The sequence below is a fragment of the Cololabis saira genome, chromosome 11 (assembly GCF_033807715.1).
Source record: "Cololabis saira isolate AMF1-May2022 chromosome 11, fColSai1.1, whole genome shotgun sequence".
NCBI lineage: Eukaryota > Metazoa > Chordata > Actinopteri > Beloniformes > Belonidae > Cololabis > Cololabis saira.
The window spans coordinates 3,930,284-3,949,885 of record NC_084597.1 but is presented as its reverse complement, the minus strand read 5'-3'; the positions used below and the strand labels follow the sequence as shown (position 1 = coordinate 3,949,885).

The 19,602-nt window shown below is 40.4% G+C and overlaps 1 protein-coding gene across 1 annotated transcript in view; it reads left to right on the top strand.

Moving 5' to 3' along the window:
- The window catches only part of LOC133454848 (astrotactin-2), a 178,366-nt gene that overhangs the window by 93,455 nt on the left and 65,309 nt on the right, over positions 1 to 19,602 (top strand). The window lies entirely within an intron of this gene.

Below are 19,602 nucleotides of genomic sequence, written 5' to 3'. Positions count from 1 at the left end.
CTGCACAAGTGGTTTCAGAGTGGGGGAATCTTCTTCAGACACCAAACTCCAGAAGTGGCCAACATCTGCTCTGAGCTCAGCTTTGAGAATGTCATTTGTCTGCAACTCAATAATTTCACTCTCCAGTACAGCACGATGAGAAGGGCAAAGCTGTGTGATAGTTGGAGTGACAGAGGAGACATCCACATGGAAGGGGTTTTCAATGAAGTTAAAAAACTCCTTGTGCTCATTCACATCACTCAATCTGGACTCAAATTCTCTCCTCAGCTCTTTCAAAACGTCCACAAATCCTCTGTAGCTGAAGTGCGGCAGCAAAGATGGGTCATTGGTGGTGACAGCTCTGAGTTTTGGGAAGTGATTTAATTCTCTGTCAGTGCTTTTGTTCATAAATACTCTGATTGCATTCAGCATGTTACTTGGCATCTTATCTCTCCCTTGAAGCTGCATGTTCAGAACATTCAGGTGAGTGGTGAGTCAGTCAGGAAGGCTAGCTGAATAATCCACTTCGGGTCTTCCAACTCTGGCCAGTAGGAATTGGTGATATTTTACCGTTCACGATAAACCGTCAAAAAAATTCCACACGGTAAGAATTTGTCAGGCATTCCAGTTTTGCAGTACAGGTGTAACTCATTTAATTGTTTTTTATTAATTCAATGTAATTGGTGTAGTTTAGTAGTATTTAATATTCTTTTACAGCAGTGATTTGGCTCCAAAGACTGAATGTGGAGATAGATTTATAGTTACAAAGGTGGAGTTGAATTTGTATTTTTTTTTCGTCATTTTTATCGTTATCGGGATAAATGCCAGAAATTATCGTGATACATTTTTTAGTCCATACCGCCCATCCCTACTGGCCAGTGTTTCCCCTTGCTCTCCAGGAAAGTGCGAATCTCAGGGAGGAGGCTCAGGAACCGTTCAAGCACTTTCCCGCGGGACAACCATCTCACCTCGCTGTGCATCCCTAAATCACCGTACTCTGTGTCATAGTCCTCTATTAACTGTCAGAATTGTCTGTGGTTTAGTGCTTTGGATACGATGAAATTTACCGCACGCACAACCGTCTCCATCACGTTTTGATATTCATTATTTTTGAGTTTTGAGACCAGTGCCTCTTGATGAATGATGCAATGGAAACTGATTGTGGCAGGGTGGAGGAGCTGCAGCCACTCAGGTGATGGGTCACAGGTGTGGCCCATCAACCTCTCCACCCTGCCGGCCTTGATAAGGCAGGGCTGGACAGCAGCAAGGGGTCGTGGGGAGAAAGGTGCTTGTGCACGTGTGGCGGTGTTGTGGAGGAAAATAAAGGGTTCTGCACTAAACTCTGTCCTTTCCATCCTGTCGGTCGGGCCCCCGTAGCACTCGCCGTGCTACACTGGCGCCCAACGTGGGGCCCGACGGGATGGAGAAGGGAGGCACGGAGCGGGCCCTGGAAGCGCTCGCCCATGCCATGGCGGACCTTGCAGGTCGCCAGAGATCTCTGGGGGGGCGCGAAAACTTTGTCTGCTTTGAGGATATGCAGTTGTAAAACTTATATTTACACATGTTAAATAAATAAAAAATCATAATAAAACACCTAATGGAATACAGTAATCCAAGTCTGTATAAACCCACATAGTATTTTAAAATGACCAAAATATATTTCTAAGTTATTTAGCAGGATAAAAACTTAATAACTTATTATTATATCATTATTCAACATTTAATCATACTACTACTCCGATTGTTAAAGGAAAAATTTTAAAAATGTTTGCGCTCATATTAAAAGAGACATTTTTCAGAAATATTTTTATGTCCTTGATTTTTTGTGCGTATTTTATACCTTTTATACCAAAATGAAGGTGAGAAAAACAAAGTACAGGGTAAACCAAAGAGAAATGTATCAAAAAAACATAATTAATGTTCATTTTTTCAATTAAAGATTTGTAACGAATAACTTTACTCTTTTGGCGCCAGTACGTACGGGTCGGGGGGCCCGGCTGGTCTTAGACACAAGTAGGGGGGAAACAAGGAAAAGAGGTTGGGAACCACTGCTTTAGACAACTTTCAAAACAAAAATAAAAACAACCCGGGCTCTGCTCACATAGCGGGAAACATAAAAGGGAACCCGGACAGTGCAGTCGTGTCCAGAGACTGTGGAGGTGGCGTGTCTGCAGCCGGGCCTCAGATTACTGGCACCGATTACTCTTTCAGGGCACAATGTTGTCACGATTCATGCACTGAACTGTTTGCCAGAGCCGGTTTTAAACACCCCACTGCAGATATGAATATTTAAGGTTGATTAAAATTGAGCCATAATTCCTCTGTTAAGAGGCCTGAAGCACCAGCTTCACTCTTCCTCTGTTGTACATTTGCTGTTTAATGCAAAAAAAAAGAGAAAGCCAAGAGCAGAATAATTTCCTTTGGTACAATAAATCCAGCATGGTTTGTTTGGTTGGTGAAGGTAAACATATTAGCTGAACAATTCTACTTCCAATCCAGCAAATATATAATTCACTAAATAACATTCTGTCCAGGAAGCAGGAGGACTGTATATTTATATTTAATAGTGAGAGAAGTTACTGTGCTTTTTGTGGCAAATGTTAAAAAGTATTTTTTCTCAGTGTTTATAATGAATTGAGGTTCAGTAAATAGAAGTTTATACGTTTTACTAACTGCATTTATGCAAAACACAAAAGGAATCAGAGGGTCAGAGATGGATGGATGAATGGATGGATAACTGACGTTTGCAGAGACGTAACTGACGTTTGCAGAGACGTAACTGACGTTTGCAGAGACGTAACTGATGTTTGCAGAGACGTAACTGACGTTTGCAGAGACGTAACTGATGTTTGCAGTGACGTAACTGACGTTTGCAGAGACGTAACTGACGTTTGCAGAGACGTAACTGACGTTTGCAGAGACGTAACTGATGTTTGCAGAGACGTAACTGACGTTTGCAGAGACGTAACTGACGTTTGCAGTGACGTAACTGACATTTACAGAGACGTAACGGATGTTTGCAGAGACGTAACTGACGTTTGCAGTGACGTAACTGATGTTTGCAGCGACGCAACTGACGTTTGCAGAGACGTAACTGACGTTAGCAGAGACGTAACTGACGTTTGCAGTGACGTAACTGACATTTACAGAGACGTAACGGATGTTTGCAGAGACGTAACTGACGTTTGCAGAGACGTAACTGACGTTTGCAGTGACGTAACTGACATTTACAGAGACGTAACGGATGTTTGCAGAGACGTAACTGACGTTTGCAGTGACGTAACTGATGTTTGCAGTGACGTAACTGACGTTTGCAGAGACGTAACTGACATTTACAGAGACGTAACTGATGTTTGCAGTGACGTAACTGATGTTTGCAGAGACGTAACTGACGTTTGCAGTGACGTAACTGACATTTACAGAGACGTAACGGATGTTTGCAGAGACGTAACTGATGTTTGCAGCGACGCAACTGACGTTTGCAGGGACGTAACTGATGTTTGCAGTGACGTAACTGACGTTTGCAGCGACGCAACTGACGTTTGCAGAGACGTAACTGACGTTTGCAGAGACGTAACTGATGTTTGCAGTGACGTAACTGATGTTTGCAGTGACGTAACTGACGTTTGCAGTGACGTAACTGATGTTTGCAGAGACGTAACTGATGTTTGCAGAGACGTAACTGATGTTTGCAGAGATGTAACTGATGTTTGCAGTGACGTAACTGACATTTGCAGCAACGTAACTGATGTTTGCAGAGACGTAACTGACGTTTGCAGCGACGTAGCTGACATTTGCAGTGACGTAACTGACGTTTGCAGTAACGTAATGACATTTGCAGTGACGTAACGGACGTTTGCAGCGACGTAATGACGTTTGCAGAGACGTAACTGACTTTTGCAGAAATGTAACTGACGTTTGCAGAGAAGTAACTGACGTTTGCAGAGAAGTAACTCACGTCTGCAGAGACGTAACTGACGTTTGCAGAGACGTAACTGACGTTTGCAGTGACGTAACTAACGTTTGCAGAGACGTAACTGACGTTTACAGAGACGTAACTGACGTTTGCAGAGACGTAACTGACGTTAGCAGAGACGTAACTGACGTTTGCAGAGACGTAACTGACGTTTGCAGAGACGTAACTGACGTTTGCAGAGACGTAACTGACGTTTGCAGAGACGTAACTGACGTTTGCAGAGATGTAACTGACGTTTGCAGCCATGTAACACTGGAAATACATGGATATCTCCACCTCTCCATCGGTCTGGACTCACTGACCAGATCCTGAAGCGACATCTCTGAGACCCGTTTGGATGAAGAGTCGGTTCTGAAGGAAACAGACCAGTTAGTCTTGATTTAATGGCTTTTACAGATGAGGAAACAATAAGAGTAGGGGATTAATGTTTAAGGAAAAGCTTTATTTTTTGTTGATATTTGAAACAAAACACAAAGAGTTAGTTCCTCCCACGCGTAGACTTTCTGTTCTTGTATAACAGATGGTTAGGAGACATTCACTCATTAAGCTTTTAAATTGCGCAGAATCACATACCCTACCTTTAAGGTCTCCCTTCCTGCTGTGCTGCAAAAGTTCTTGAACAAAAAGTGTCTAAAAGCAGTAAAACTAATGTTTGTTTAGTCTGCAGTCACTTCAGACGCCCAGATTTATTCACTCGTCTCTTTGTCTGTTTGTGTTTTTGTGTGTTTCTCACTTTTAAGCCATTACTAAATCCAGCGGTGTCCTCATCCATATTCATGGTGCGGGATAATAACATCGGCAGCACACACACGAGTGAACGCGCGCCGCTGCCTTTGTTTTCAGATGTCAAATAAATATCCAGAGATGGACAAAAACAAAGAAGAATAAATTCTGACTGACTGAAGAGACGTTGATTCTGCTTCAGAAGAAATATCCTCGGGGGCAAGTTAGATTTTCAAGTTAACTGGATATTGATTTTAGTTGACTCCAAGTGATTTGTTTTGTCAGCAAGTGTAACATCGGGGCTGAAATACTCGTCATCTATAGTACCTTCACGTTCTTTTTTGTGCTTTTTGTGATAAAGTAGCCCAAAGTTCACAAAAAGCATGATTTCGTATTATACCATGCTGTATAATTTAACTAAAATTACATGCATTGAAGCAAGCAGCGTGGTGCTTCAACTGTGTAATCACCGCTTTGAACCTGAGGAAAAAAAAACCTCTTGAAATCCTGGGTTTAGTTTGTATTCTTCTCCCGATGATTATAGTTTTTTCTTCTTCCTGAACTTTTATTTCTCTTGGATAGTTTTTCACCTCTGCAGATCTGGTCACAATCAAGCCACACACTGCAAAACTGAACCCTGCACAGCTTTAAAATACATTAAATTAAGGCTATTCCTTAAATTACAGATTTTCAAATTCATGGACTTAGTGAAAATTAGAATAGCAATAATAATGTTCAAAGCAAGAAATAATGCACTGCCTGAAAACATTAAGAAAATGTTTCAAGATAGAGAAGGAAAAATCATCTCAGAGGAAAACTACATTTGAACCACCTTGTGTACGTAGAGTTAGTTCAGTACAGGACTCTGTGGAACTTTGTGGAATTATGGTCTTGATGAAGAAATCAAACGAAGCACTAACTCTATACAGTTTAAAAACACATACAAGAAAACTATTCTTGACAAATATAAAAATAAAGAACTCAATTTACCTTCTGTATGTATTTCTTTGATTATTATTCTGTTCCTTATGTGATCCATCATATATGATCCAAATGTAACGCTGGTCATGGATCAGCAAAGAAGTGACTGGAAATTACATTTTGGAGTTTAGGATATTGTAGGAGGCTAGTTTCATTATGCCTTGATCTTTTAATTTGATGGTGAATTGTTGTTGTTTTGTGAATTGTTCGAGATAAAGCCAACAATAAACAAAAAAAAAAGACAATCATGATCTTGGAGCTGTGGTTTATTTTATTATACTTTTCCAAGACATGTGATCATCGCTGCATTTCCTGGTACGGAAGAGTATTAGGGCCAGGCAGGAGAAAAATAAAAATAATATTTTAGAGGAGGAAGATTTTTTTTTCATTATGCACTTTTAGAAAAAAGTCAAAATGTTGAGATTAATGTTGAAGTAGAATTTTGAGAAAAAAGTCAAAATTTCGTGAATAAAGTTGAAATGTTGAGAAAAAAAGTTGAAATGTTGAGATTAATGTTGAAGTACAATTTTGAGACAAAGCCGAAATGTCGAGAAAAAAGTCAAAATGTCGAGAAAAAAGTTGAAATGTTGAGAAAAAAGGCGAAATTTCGACTTTATTCTTGAAATTGTATTTCAACATTAATCTCGACATTGCAACTTTTTTTTCAAAAATATATTTTGACATTAATCTCGACATTTCGACTTTTTTCTCGAAATTATATTTCAACATTAATCTCGACATTTCAACTTTTTTCTCAACATTTCGGCTTTGTCTCGAAATTGTACTTCAAGTGCACAATAAAAAAAAATCTTTTCCTCTCAAATATTTTTCCTCCTGCTGATACTGATCCTGATACTCCATATGCTGGAGAAATAAGTCACAGGCATTACACGATGTAAAGAACTACAATCCTTTTTTTTTTAATGTTGTCGACCTTTCCTGACTGGGACTTAGTTGCACCTTAACGGCTGCAGAAACCTGCATGTAGAGCAGTACTATTTTTAATGTTGCTCATGCTGTTAATATGAATAATTAATGCCTTCCACCTTAATGTGGCAATGAAACAGTAAAAATGTCTAATGACTTCCTCGTACCAGCATGTGCATTAATGCATGAAAGTAGGACAGGCACGGCTGCACACAGGAAACACTCCTCACCTGGTTGCTTCAAAACTTCTGGCTGTTTCTGATATACAATATTCATATTCATGTGTCGAACACAGAAGCCCTAAACTGTAAAAGTGCAGAGTTTTTCTAATGTGTATCATATGAATTGAATATTTTCCACACGGCTGCATAAATCTAAATGTTGAAAAGTTGCCTGCGGAGCGGCGGCTCCCAGGGCGGCCGTACACTCGCCTCTGATGTACTGTAAATAGGATTACAGCACGCCTCTTGATTAATTAGCCCAGGTTTTTCCGTTTACTTTGAAACGGGGTAGTAATCATCGACAGTGAGCTACAAAATAAGGACACATTGTAGAGCAGGAACAGTTTACAGCTATATTTCTGGCACATGTTGATACGATTCTGAATATTAATAGTGAAATCATGGAGGATAAAACCCAAAACATGTCAGAGTTTAAGCACTTGTACCATTTAGTTATACTTGAATATTTTATATCATAATTAGAGATACAAATTCATTTCTCTGCTTGATGGGATCAGCAATTGTTTGTCCGTCCATCAACTTTAATTTGTCCACATGTAGGGCAGGGGTTCAGGGGGGGAGGGGCTTGGAAAGGCATGATGGGACATGGTTCCAGTGTTGCCAATTTAGCGACTTTTCAGACCCCTATAGCGACTTTTTTTTCAAAAAAGCGACTAGCAACAAATCTAGCGACTTTTTCTGGTGTTATTGGAGACTTATCTGGTGGGCAGAGCAGAGCAGAGAGGAGACCCTCACCACTCCACGTCCAGACTGCAAATGAAATGCGCTTGCTAAAGCCGCCGCTGGCTTGCAGAGCGGGATGTAAATGTAAACGTTTCTTTTTTCTTTTGGGTCACTTTGCCGGTCCCAAGCCCGGATAAAGGAGGAGGGTTGGTTGTATAGCTAGAAATTTCACCCTACATAACAATCTTTTGATTAAATTTGCTGTTATAACATTTAACAATACAGGACAAAACTGATGTGTGTAATGTGGATCTAGACAAAGCATTAAAATCATTAAATGTTGTTAATGTTGAAATTATTTTTGTACATTTGTAGTTTCTAAACATATTTAGGGTGTTTTTTACTCACTTTTGTCTCTCCCACGACCTTATTCCTCTCTCCTACAGCGTCCATTACAGTTATATGCAAATTGCCAATTATGCAAATTATGCGATGGCGTAATTTAGCGACTTCTAGCGACTTTTGGGACAATAGCTACTTTCCTTACTGAGGAGTTGGCAACACTGTTCAGGGTTCACCACTTATGTCACTGATCTACTTCTGCCTTACTTTTTGTTAAATATTATATTATTTATGTATATTTGCAAGGTTTTTTTTATTATTAGGGCCCGAGCACTTACAGTGCGAAGGCCCTATTGTATCTGTAGGAATTTTTTTTTCTGTCTTTCTTTCTTTCTTTCTTTTTTTTTTCTGACGAAATGAGGGCCTTTTTTCCCCCTAAACGTGCCCCAAAAGTCACCAAATTTTGCACCAAGCCAGGCCTGGTGAAAATTTGATATTTAATGGTTTGCATTAATGGGTGTGGCCTAATGGCTCAACAGCGCCCCCTAGAAAACTTTGTGCCTCAAGCCCCACAATACGGTTTGACGTACATGCACGGAAATCGGTACACACCTGTATCATGTCGCAACTTAAAGAAAAGTCTCTTGGCGCCATGGCCGAAACCCAACAGGAAGTCGGCCATTTTGAACATTCTGAATTAATTGCGTAATTTTGGCGCAATTTATGCCATTTCTTCAGCCGCTTCAGAGCCCGAACCGTAACTTGCTTGAAATACGTAATTGTTACGTAGTTGGGAATTAAAAGTTGTTGATGTCATAATCTACAGATGAAGGTCAGAAAATTTGAATATATTGCAAAACTTCATTCGTTTCAGTAAATTCAACTAAAGGTGAAACAAATATATTATTTCCCACTACATGCAAAGTGAGATATTTCAAGTCTTTATTTGTTATAATTTTGTTGATTATGGCTCACAGTTTATGAAAACCTCTCAAAAAATTAGAATATTTTATGAAATCTTTAAACAATTCAATCATCAAAATGACTATGACCATACCCAGGTTCAGGCTGTCGGTACAGTCATGCAAGTTCAATGCTATTGTTGTGCCACACAGGTTAGCTGGCTGTTCAGTTATCAAAGGTTATTAACAATTTTATTAATAATTATTAATAATTAATAAAGTCGACTATTTATCAAATTGAATTATCAAAGTGATAATAATTCTCATACGGGGCACCACCCTGGGCCTTAATCCAGGGAAATGATAACTTTTACAGCAGAAAATCAGTCTCAAAATATGGATTCTCCACCAGAACACAGTAAGAGCTGTTATTTCTGGTGAATAATGTTTTAGGCGTGCAGCACTGGCTCTGTTCAAACAATCAGTTGTGACCAAAATTGCATGAAACAACAACCACTCATTAAAAATCAATCAGAATTTATTTACATACGGGTATCAAAGCAGATGTAAATAAATACCCAAATAAATCCTGATGGCACACTACATTATTATAAAACCATTAATTAACCAGAAAACATCAATAGAAATGAAATGAAACTTAAATGCATGGAATGAAAAAGAAATCAAAGCAATAATAAAGATGATAAAGAACATCTACAGTTCAAGCATTTAGAGATGGCGGGGCTTCTCTGGTATTTTAAAGGCGGAGCCCCCTTTGGGCCACGTGCGATCAGACCAGATGGCAAACGCAGCATTTAAAACGTGCCTACGGCAGAAAACAACGACTACCAAATAATCAACACGATAATGATAACACTGATGATGGCGTATGCAGTAATCTCAGTTCGGAACACAGATTTAGCTCTGAAACGCTCCAAGTTACTGATAACCAGGGCTCACGACTTCACACTCAGTTCTGAACCGCTCTTAAGTCCTACTGATCACCGGGGCTCATGAGCTCACGTCTCCTCGGGATCCGGATCGGGTGCCTGCGGGCTTTGTCGACTGAGGTCGCGGTCCTGCTGGGGGGTTTTCCAGTCAGTCTCTCGCGTCCCGTCCCTTCCCCTGAAACAGAATAGACAGCGGCGGGGCCGCCTTGTGCCGGGCCGTGCTTCCGGACCAACGGAGGCTCTCACGCATTCCTAGGCGCGGCGGGGGGGGGGCGGTCATTCGTTGCCGTGCGTCCCTGCTCGCCGGTCACCGACGCGCGGCCGTCCGGGCCCCGGGAAAGCTCACAACCGGGCGAGACGCCGGCCGTCCGCCCAGGAAACCGTCCCGATTCCTGCGTGAGCAGCAAACAGGGGCTCGGAGCGGGGAAAGGGGGCTTCAGTCGGAGCGTTCAGTCGCAGCGGTGTCCCAATCTGATGGCCGGGAGCGCGTGGGCGTCGTGAGCTCGGATCTGTAAAACTTAAACAGGACAGAGTTAAGTGGGAGCCGGAGGAATCCTCCGTGGATCGCGGCTCCGTGGACCGCAGGTCCAACGGGCGGGCCCGATCCGATGCGGGCCTTCCGCCTCCCCCCAGCCGGGGGGAGAAAAGGAGATGGGATCTTGGCCCGGAGCCAAAAGATCCAGCTGTTCACCAATGGAAGTTGGAGAGAAGAGAGAGAAAAAGGAGCAGCTTAACTCTGTCCTGTTTTGATCCTACGCGCGCTGCGGTGACGTCATCAGTGCCTCGCTCGGGATTGGGTGCGCGCCACTTGTAGGCGCCGCCCCCCCACGCAAGGCATGCTGGGGGTTGTAGTTCATGGCAAGGTGGCCATTTTAGAAGGCACATTATAGCCGATTTTCGGCAGAGCAGTTTCAAAGTTGAATATACACATTCACAAAATGTTCATACATTTATAAGTTCAGAGTTCACATGAGCATATGGGCGTGGCCCAACACTTTTAAAGCACTTTAAACTTTAAATCAAAGCATTTTGTTTTTTCATATAAAATATATACATTTCTATGCATTTTAGAAGTTTTGGGGATGTCCCTTTTTTATTTCTATTTCTGAAAGGTGGCAACCCTAAGTCACAACTTCATTGTGTAAATTGCAGGAGATATTAGTCACTACAGGGTGATTAACGCCATCAGAGATGATAATTTCCTCGACAGCTGAAAGTAAATCAGCAAACAATAGAGATAAAGTACACACTGCAGGACTTATTAAAACCTGTTTCATTGGCAATAATAACTCAATCTCCTGCATTAAGTTAATGATTAGTCCCTGTAAGTGTTAGATGATTCTGTCAGGTTGGCATGAATAATGCATGCGGCTCATTATAAAACATTTTTGTGAGGCTAAGTCCCGCGGGAGCGACATGGTGATGCACTCTCCCAAAGTGTTTATCTGCACATTTATGGAGTCAGTTAGTCATAATAGACATGTGGAAAGTGGTGAAACGCTCTGCATCTGTGGCTTTTAAAACCACACATTTCCATTTCACTTCTGCCCTGAAGTTTAAAGTCACAAATGCAGCCGAATAAGTTTGTGTCGGCCTTTCAGTCCCAGGGAAATTAGCGGTGCTTAAAGCACTTAAACCAGACTTTATTCTTCGGATGGATCGGAAACCCACACACACTTTCTGTAGCCGCTGATTCACAATTTAACTTGTTTGTTTCTGGTGGTTAAGTAAGATTAAAGTTGAGGCCAATCTTAGCCACGGGTGATGTTTTTCTTCAGTTTTGTTCCTCTTTTTGATGGCATTTAAAAACACAGACAGCCTTTAGACGCAGCCTTGCTGCGGGGAAGTTTGCTTCAGACATCCATCACAAAACACCAGAGGTGACATCAACACATATTAAGGGGTAAAACGTCTTTATTTTGCTCTGACAACATGCAATCCTTGAAATGCCATCTTGATATGTGGCACAAAAGGGTTTGCCAAGTAGGTTTTCTCAGTCTGACTCCATGAAGAAAACACTTTGTGAGTTTTGTACATGTTTTCCTGCACATCCAATTAAAAGACCTTCAAATAATATGTCAACATTTTGCTGTAATTCTCTGTATAGTTACTTTCATTATTTTATTTGCATAGCCTCTGACATTTAAAAGGAGAAATAACAAAAGAAATTGTTTTTAGGACATTTTCCACCTTATGCAGACTAACTGAGATAAAGGAAAAAGGACGGCTTGTCTCTTCATGTCTCTTCTAAAGGATCTGCTTTTGCAAAGTTCAGCTCGACGGCTGATTCATTAAAGCCCGAGTGAAAAGCAGGACCGTATTGTAAGTTCCACATTTAGAATAATACAGAATCCCTAAATCATTGAATAGCTATTCAAAAGCTGTTCTTGTTATTTCTTTGAGTGGTGAATACAAGGCCGGCCGGCCCACACACACGACCTTACGCCTGAGAATTAGCCTTCAGGGAAGTCAATACCTCTTTGTGTGGCATTGCATCCTTACAAACTTTTTTAGAAAAAAATAAAAAATGTAAGGTCCAGCGTGCAAAACATCATTACGAGATTCAGGCAATCAGGAAAAAGCCGACGACGGCCACAGCCGCGGGAACAAAACCATCCAAATATACGTAAAAGTATCGTCATTTTTATTTATTATCGTCTTTACCCTGAAAAAATTGACACAAGTCTTCTATCATCTAACAAAGAAAAATGCAGCTAATGTTAGATCAAGATGGGAAACTGAAGGCAACATCGTAATTTCTCAGGAGAACTGGAACAAAAATTTTAAACAACAATGGAAAACAACCAATTCTCCACTCTGGAGAGAATATACATGGAAAAATGTAATCCGCTATTTTTGCACTCCATATCAAAAGAGATCGTATTCCGATCAGACAGAATGTTGGAGATGTTGCTGAAGCAAAGAGGCGGATTACTATCACATATTCTGGTTGCTGGTTGTTGTTTACAAAAATAACTTTTTGCTTTAATTTGTTATATTTGATGGATGTAGAGGAACTGGAATGGAGGAACAAAGATAAATATTTACTGAGAATATTAATAGTGGCTTGTAAGAAATCAATAACCAGAGGTGTCTTCAGTATTCACATTCATTACTCAGGTAGAAGTATAGATACTAGAGTTTAAAAATACTCCTGTAGAAGTTGAAGTATCAACTCAAGTTTTTTACTCAAGTAAAAGTATAAAAGTACTGCTTTCAAAACTACTTAAAGTATAAAAGTAAAAGTAATGTAAGGGGGAAAAAAGCCATTAAGGACAAAAGCCATTGAAAATGAATGCATCCTAGTATAATGCAAATATATTAAAGAAGCATATATGTGTACTATTGAGCATTAACATGTGTTTCAGAGAGCAGGAGATATGATGACTAGTTGCCTATAAGTATTGTAATGGTGCAAAAAGTCAAACTTCATGTTCATGTTATCATTTATCCTAACCTTTATTGGAATGTACATCCAAGTTTAGTTGCAGGAATCTGAGGGAACGGATGTAAGAACAAAACTGGACAAGAACATCTGAAACAACCACAACCAAATTCACTCTATCCGGATGGAGCAATTTAACTGGATAGTTTTTATTAAAGGCCAAAATGAAATAGAGTAACGAGGCTGTTTTAAAATGTAAGGAGTAAAAAGTACAGATAATTGCGTGAAAATGTAAGGAGTAAAAGTAAAAAGTCGTAATTACTCCAGTGAAGTATAGATAACCAAAATTTCTACTTAAGTAAGGTAACAAAGTATTTGTACTTCGTTACTTGACACCTCTGTCAATAACGAAGAAATGGCTGAAGAGGGAGGTCTAGTGTAGATGAATGGATTGATTTTGTCTACGGCATCTATGTAATGGAAAGAATTACTTTTAATTTAAGAACACAAAAAGAGGCATTTGTTGATAATTGGCAAAAATGGATTACATATTGTGGCAGGGTGGAGGAGCTGCACTCACTCAGGCTGACGGGACACAGGTGTGGCCCGTCAGCCTCTCCACCCTGCCAGCCTTATAAGGGAGAGACGGAGAAGCGGCAAGGGGGACTGGGAAGCTGCTGCTTGTTGTGGTGCTTGTGCACGTGTGTCCTGGGTGTGAGGTTCCGGTGGATTAAATAAAGGGTTCTGCACTAAACTCTGTGTCCTCTCTATCCTGTCGGTCGGGCCCCGTAGCACTCGCCGTGCTACACATATGTCTCTACCACAAGACCGGACTTCAGGTAATTTCAGACTGGATTATCAGAATATTTTTTATGTACTTACTTTTTTCTTTCTGGAGGTGTTTACCAGTCCCCTTATGTACGCTTTTACTTTCCCCTTGATACTTTTGTACAGATTTATAGGTCTTCATGTTGATTGTTTGACTGTTTGTTTGTTTACATGTAAAATCAAAACCAATAAAAAGTAAATGACAAAAATATCGAAACAAAACATAACAAAAACTCGACTGAGATGACAGGAAAAGCAGACCAATAAACACACATGGATTAGTCTAGGGCAGGGGTCGGCAACCAGAAATATTGAAAGAGCCGTATTGGACCAAAAACACAAAAAAAAACCCAAATATGTCTGGAGCAGCAAAAAATGGAAAGTCTTGTATGTATAAGCCTTAGAATGAAGGAACACATGCTGCATGTAGCTATATTAGTTATAACTGGGGGAAATTTTTTTTTTCATTATGCACTTTGAGAAAAAAGTCGAAATGTCGAGAAAAATGTTAATGTTGAGGTACGATCTTGAGAAAAAAGTCGAAATGACGAGAAAAAAGTCAAAATTTCGTGAAAACAGTCGAAATGTTGAGAAAAAAGTTGAAATGTCGAGATTAAAAGGGAAAGGAAAAAGGAAGAAAAAAGAGAAAAAAAGGAAAAAAAGAAGAAGAAAAAAAGGAAAAAAAGATTTAAAAAAAGAAAAAAGAAAGGTCAAACATTTTTGAAAAAGCTCCAGGAGCCACTAGGGCGGCGCTAAAGAGCCGACTCCTGGTCTAGGGACATCTGCCAAGAAAGAACAACGTTATTTGCAGTAAATATAACATAAACAAGCACAGATAGTAAAGATAACATGCTGAAGAGAGAGCCCAGTGCATCATGGGAGATTCTACGGCAGCACGGCTGAAGGGCTGATTCACGGCACCGGAGCCGGTCCTGAAATACAGGCTCCGTGAAAATGGAACGTTTTAAAGCTGAATCCGAACGGAAAAGCCGGCCTTCATCCTGAATGTTAATAAGGAGCCGGTTCCACAAGAGAGGAGCCGTATAAGTGAAGGCTTTACCTCCCATTTGGAAACTGTAAAAACCACAAGAAAGCCTGCGGTCTGAAGGCAAAGTGCTCTGCTGGGATGATACGCAACTCTGACTTCTTTAAGACCAGAACGAGTCGGACCCTCATGGCCTCATATGGAACAAGAAAGATCTTAAATTCACTTTCCACGCTGTAATTGTACGTCTGCCTCATTTCTTTATTATCCGGAGAACCGTATGAGTAAAAAGTGGAGCATTTTACCCGAATCTCTAAAAGTATACAATTATTAAAGTTTGTTTTAAATCTGCACAGATGAGGTTTGTTTTTCCTCAACAGATCAATAACTGTGTCAGCGATGAAATTCAAAGTCAGCCTTTTGTTTTCTTGGCAATACTGAGAAACAAAGGGCTATTGTACCTCTGAGCGATTATAATGTTTGCATAAAGTTTAAGCTGAGCGTGCATTTCTGCTAAGTTTGTTAGTGTTTACACAAACTAGTGAACAAGACGAGACGAACTGCTGCCTCAGTCGATCCATATTTAGCAGTTTCTTCATCAAAATGCCGTTCTGTTATTAGGGTTCTTTCTTTCTTTCTTTCTTTCTTTCTTTCTTTCTTTCTTTCTTTCTTTCTTTCTTTCTTTCTTTCTTTCTTTCTTTCTTTCTTTCTTTCTTTCTTTCTTTCTTTCTTTCTTTCTTTCTTTCTTATTTTTTATTTTTCTGACGAAATGAGGGTCTTTTTTCCCCCTAAATGTGCCCTAAAAGTCACCAAATTTTGCACCAGGCCTGGACAAAAATGTGATATTTAATGTTTTGCATTAATGGGCGTGGCCTAATGGCTCAACAGCGCCCCCTAGAAAACTTTGTGCCTCAAGCCCCACAATACGGTTTGACGAACATGCACGAAAATCGGTGCACACCTGTATCATGTCACAACTTAAAGAAAAGTTTCTTGGAGCCATGGCCGAAACCGAACAGGAAGTCGGCCGTTTTGAATTAATTGTCTAATTTTGGCGCAATTTAAGCCATTCCTTCGGCAGTTAATACGTCCCGAACCGTAACGTGCACCCAGGTGTGTTATACATCAAAATGTGCGTCTCCATCCTGCGACAACGCGCATTACTTTTCTGAGTCAAAAGCGTTACCGTGGCGACGCTAGATGCCAAAAAGCGCGCCCACCCTTCATCTGATTGGTCGATATCTGATAGTTCCTACTTTCTGCCATAACTTTTGAATGGTTTGACATAAAGAGTCGTGGGTGTTTCATCCTCTAAATGTCCAGGTCTGAAGAATCTACATCAAGTCATACAAGCTTCCACTGCAGCCTGAACGTGCACAAGGGTGGAGGAACGTTCATCTCTGCTTGCAGCTTTAATTCTTAACTAAGTTATTCATACTGAATATAAAATCGACCCAGACTCGATTAATATGCTTAATTACTGCAGACAAATATAAGTCGTTTTTAACGCAACGATTCAGACGCCGAAGTGAAACAAAGTCCGGCAGTCTGTCAATAAGCAGCTCTTTAAAAGCAGGAGTAGCTGCTGACATCCTGCTTTTGTGACTAATGAACTCAAGCGAACCATCAAAGTGTGCCCACGCCGATTATCCGTTCCAGCTGGAAGAAATTATCCTAAATGTTTTATTAAGCACAACGGTTAAAACCCAGGAATTGATTCATCAATCTCTATTTAATCACCGCGGTTTACCTGCGGCCCACCCCCCAAACTACATTTATCCTCTGATTACAGAAAGTCTAAAGAAAATTCAGTCCGTTCAATGACAAAAGTGCTTGATGAGAGTCAGCAAATTTGTAGGAAGCAGGAACAAGAGCATTAATCAAGAGCATTAAGACCAATAAACACACATGGATTAGTCTAGGGCAGGGGTCGGCAACCAGAAATATTGAAAGAGCCATATTGGACCAAAAACACAAAAAAAAACAAATATGTCTGGAGCCGCAAAAAATTGAAAGTCTTGTGTCAGCCTTAGAATGAAGACAACACATGCTGCATGTTTCTATATTAATTATAACTGGGGGAAGAGTTATTTTTCATTATGCACTTTGAGAAAAAAGTTGAAATGTCGAGAAAAAAGTCGAAATGACGAGAAAAAAAGTCGAAATATCGAGAAAAAAGTCAAAATTTCGTGAAAAAAGTCGAAATGTCGAGAAAGTTAATGTTGAGGTACGATCTTGAAAAAAAAGTCGAAATGTTGAGAAAAAAGTCGAAATGACGAGAAAAAAAGTCGAAATATCGAGAGAAAAAAGTCAAAATTTCGTGAAAAAAGTCGAAATGTCGAGAAAAAAGTTAATGTTGAGGTACGATCTTGAAAAAAAAGATGAAATGTTGAGAAAAATGTCGAAATGACGAGAAAAAAAGTTGAAATATCGAAAAAAAAGTCGAAATGTCGAGAAAAAAGTCGAAATGACGAGAAAAATAGTCGAAATATCGAAAAAAAAGTCGAAATGTTGAGAAAAAAAGTCAAAATGTCGAGAGAAAAAAGTCAACATTTTGAGGAAAAAAGTCGAAATCTCGAGATTAAAAGGGAAAGGAAAAAGGAAGAAAAAAGAGCAAAAAAGGAAAAAAAAGAAGAAAAAAAGGAAAAAAGAGAAAAATAAGAAAAAAAGAAAAAAAAAGGTCAAACATTTTTGAATCGCTTGATCGCAGGAATTGATTCATCAATCTCTATTTAATCACCCTGGTTTACCTGCGGCCCACCCCCCAAACTACATTTTCCCTCTGATTACAGAAAGTCTAAAGAAAATTCAGTCCGTTCAATGACAAAAGTGCTTGATGAGAGTCAGCAAATTTGCAGGAAGCAGGAACAAGAGCATTAATCAAGAGCGAGGGCCGACCAATAGCGGTTTGTGTAATCACGCCGGAGCAGCGCGATGACTTTGGGCCTCGCGGTCGTTCATCATCTGGAAAAGCAAAAGGCGAAGCAGGAGATTAATAACAACTACATTAGTGTTTAGATGCAACCAATGTGCGTCTGGGTCACAGCTCCAGAAGAAATTACTCTGATTCGTAAGTTATTCTTTAAACTGACATTTTTCTTCTGTTAAAAGATATAGTTTAAACAATTTCATAGGATTTTTAAACTTCTTCACAATTTTCTTTATTGTTACTTTATGTGTGCAACACTTAAAGAAACTTTCAGTAACGCTCCTTTTCCTCTTCCCGATCCGTCTGGCGTCTGGCGTTTCAGAAATGTATTTTCTTTTCATTTTGGACTTATTCTTCCTTCCCTTCATAAAGAGAGGCTCTTATCATGCAGCTCACAGCTCAGCCATTATTTTCGTCTGCCTTCCCATCCCCACCCTCTACTTTACTCTGAATTAAAGATTCATTTGTCAGTGCTTTGGATGCCTGGCAGATAAAACCAGTGTACAAAATGCCATATGCTGCCAGTGTAATCAGGAAAATTGACTTGCCAAATAGAGACGGGAAGAAAGAAGCGGGGGGAGAAGAATGAAATCTTTTTATTTTGATGCAATACAATAGCATATATTTAGAGTGTCTTCTTCATCTGCTGCACTGCCATGCGAGGGTGTAACATAGAGGCAATAAAAAGACAAGAGAGACGCACGACACAAGAGTAATGGGTCTTAAAGAGGTGACAGAGGTGACTTTAAGAACTTATCAGCGTGTTTGATAGTCCTTTATACGTAAAAGTCTGTCACAATGTTCAGACGCCACCAAGAGAGCTGCTGTTAACGCCCTGCTGACTCTGTTTCCCTGTCTGGGTGCTAGTTTTCACAAGAATTACCCCTTTTTCCACCAAACTGGTTCCAGGGCTGGTTCTGGTTTACAACTGGTTCAACTTGGAACCAGCTGAGAACCGGTTTCCACAGCTCGGGTGCTAAAGGGAGCCACGTCATTATGTCACTGCAAACGTCAGTTACGTCAGTTACGTCTCTGCAAACGTCAGTTACGTCTCTGCTAACGTCAGTTACGTCTCTGCTAACGTCAGTTACGTCGCTGCAAACGTCAGTTACGTCGCTCCAAACGTCAGTTACGTCTCTGCAAACGTCAGTTACGTCTCTGCAAACGTCAGTTACGTCTCTGCAAACGTCAGTTACGTCTCTGCAAACGTCAGTTACGTCGTTGCAAACGTCAGTTACGTCGCTGCAAACGTCAGTTACGTTTCTGCAAACGTCAGTTACGTCTCTGCAAACGTCAGTTACGTCTCTGCAAACGTCAGTTACGTCGTTGCAAACGTCAGTTACGTCGTTGCAAACGTCAGTTACGTCGCTGCAAATGTCAGTTACGTCACTGCAAACATCAGTTACGTCGTTGCAAACGTCAGTTATGTCGTTGCAAACGTCAGTTACGTCACTGCAAACATCAGTTACGTCTCTGCAAACGTCAGTTACGTCGTTGCAAGCGTCAGTTACGTCGCTGCAAACGTCAGTTACGTTGTTGCAAACGTCAGTTACATCTCTGCTAACGTCAGTTACGTCTCTGCAAACGTCAGTTACGTCTCTGCAAACGTCAGTTACGTCTCTGCAAACGTTAGTTACGTCTCTGCAAACGTCAGTTACGTCTCTGCTAACGTTAGTAACGTCTCTGCGAACGTCAGTTACTTCGCTGCAAACGTCAGTTACGTCTCTGCGAACGTCAGTTACTTCGCTGCAAACGTCAGTTACATCACTGCAAACGTCAGTTACGTCTCT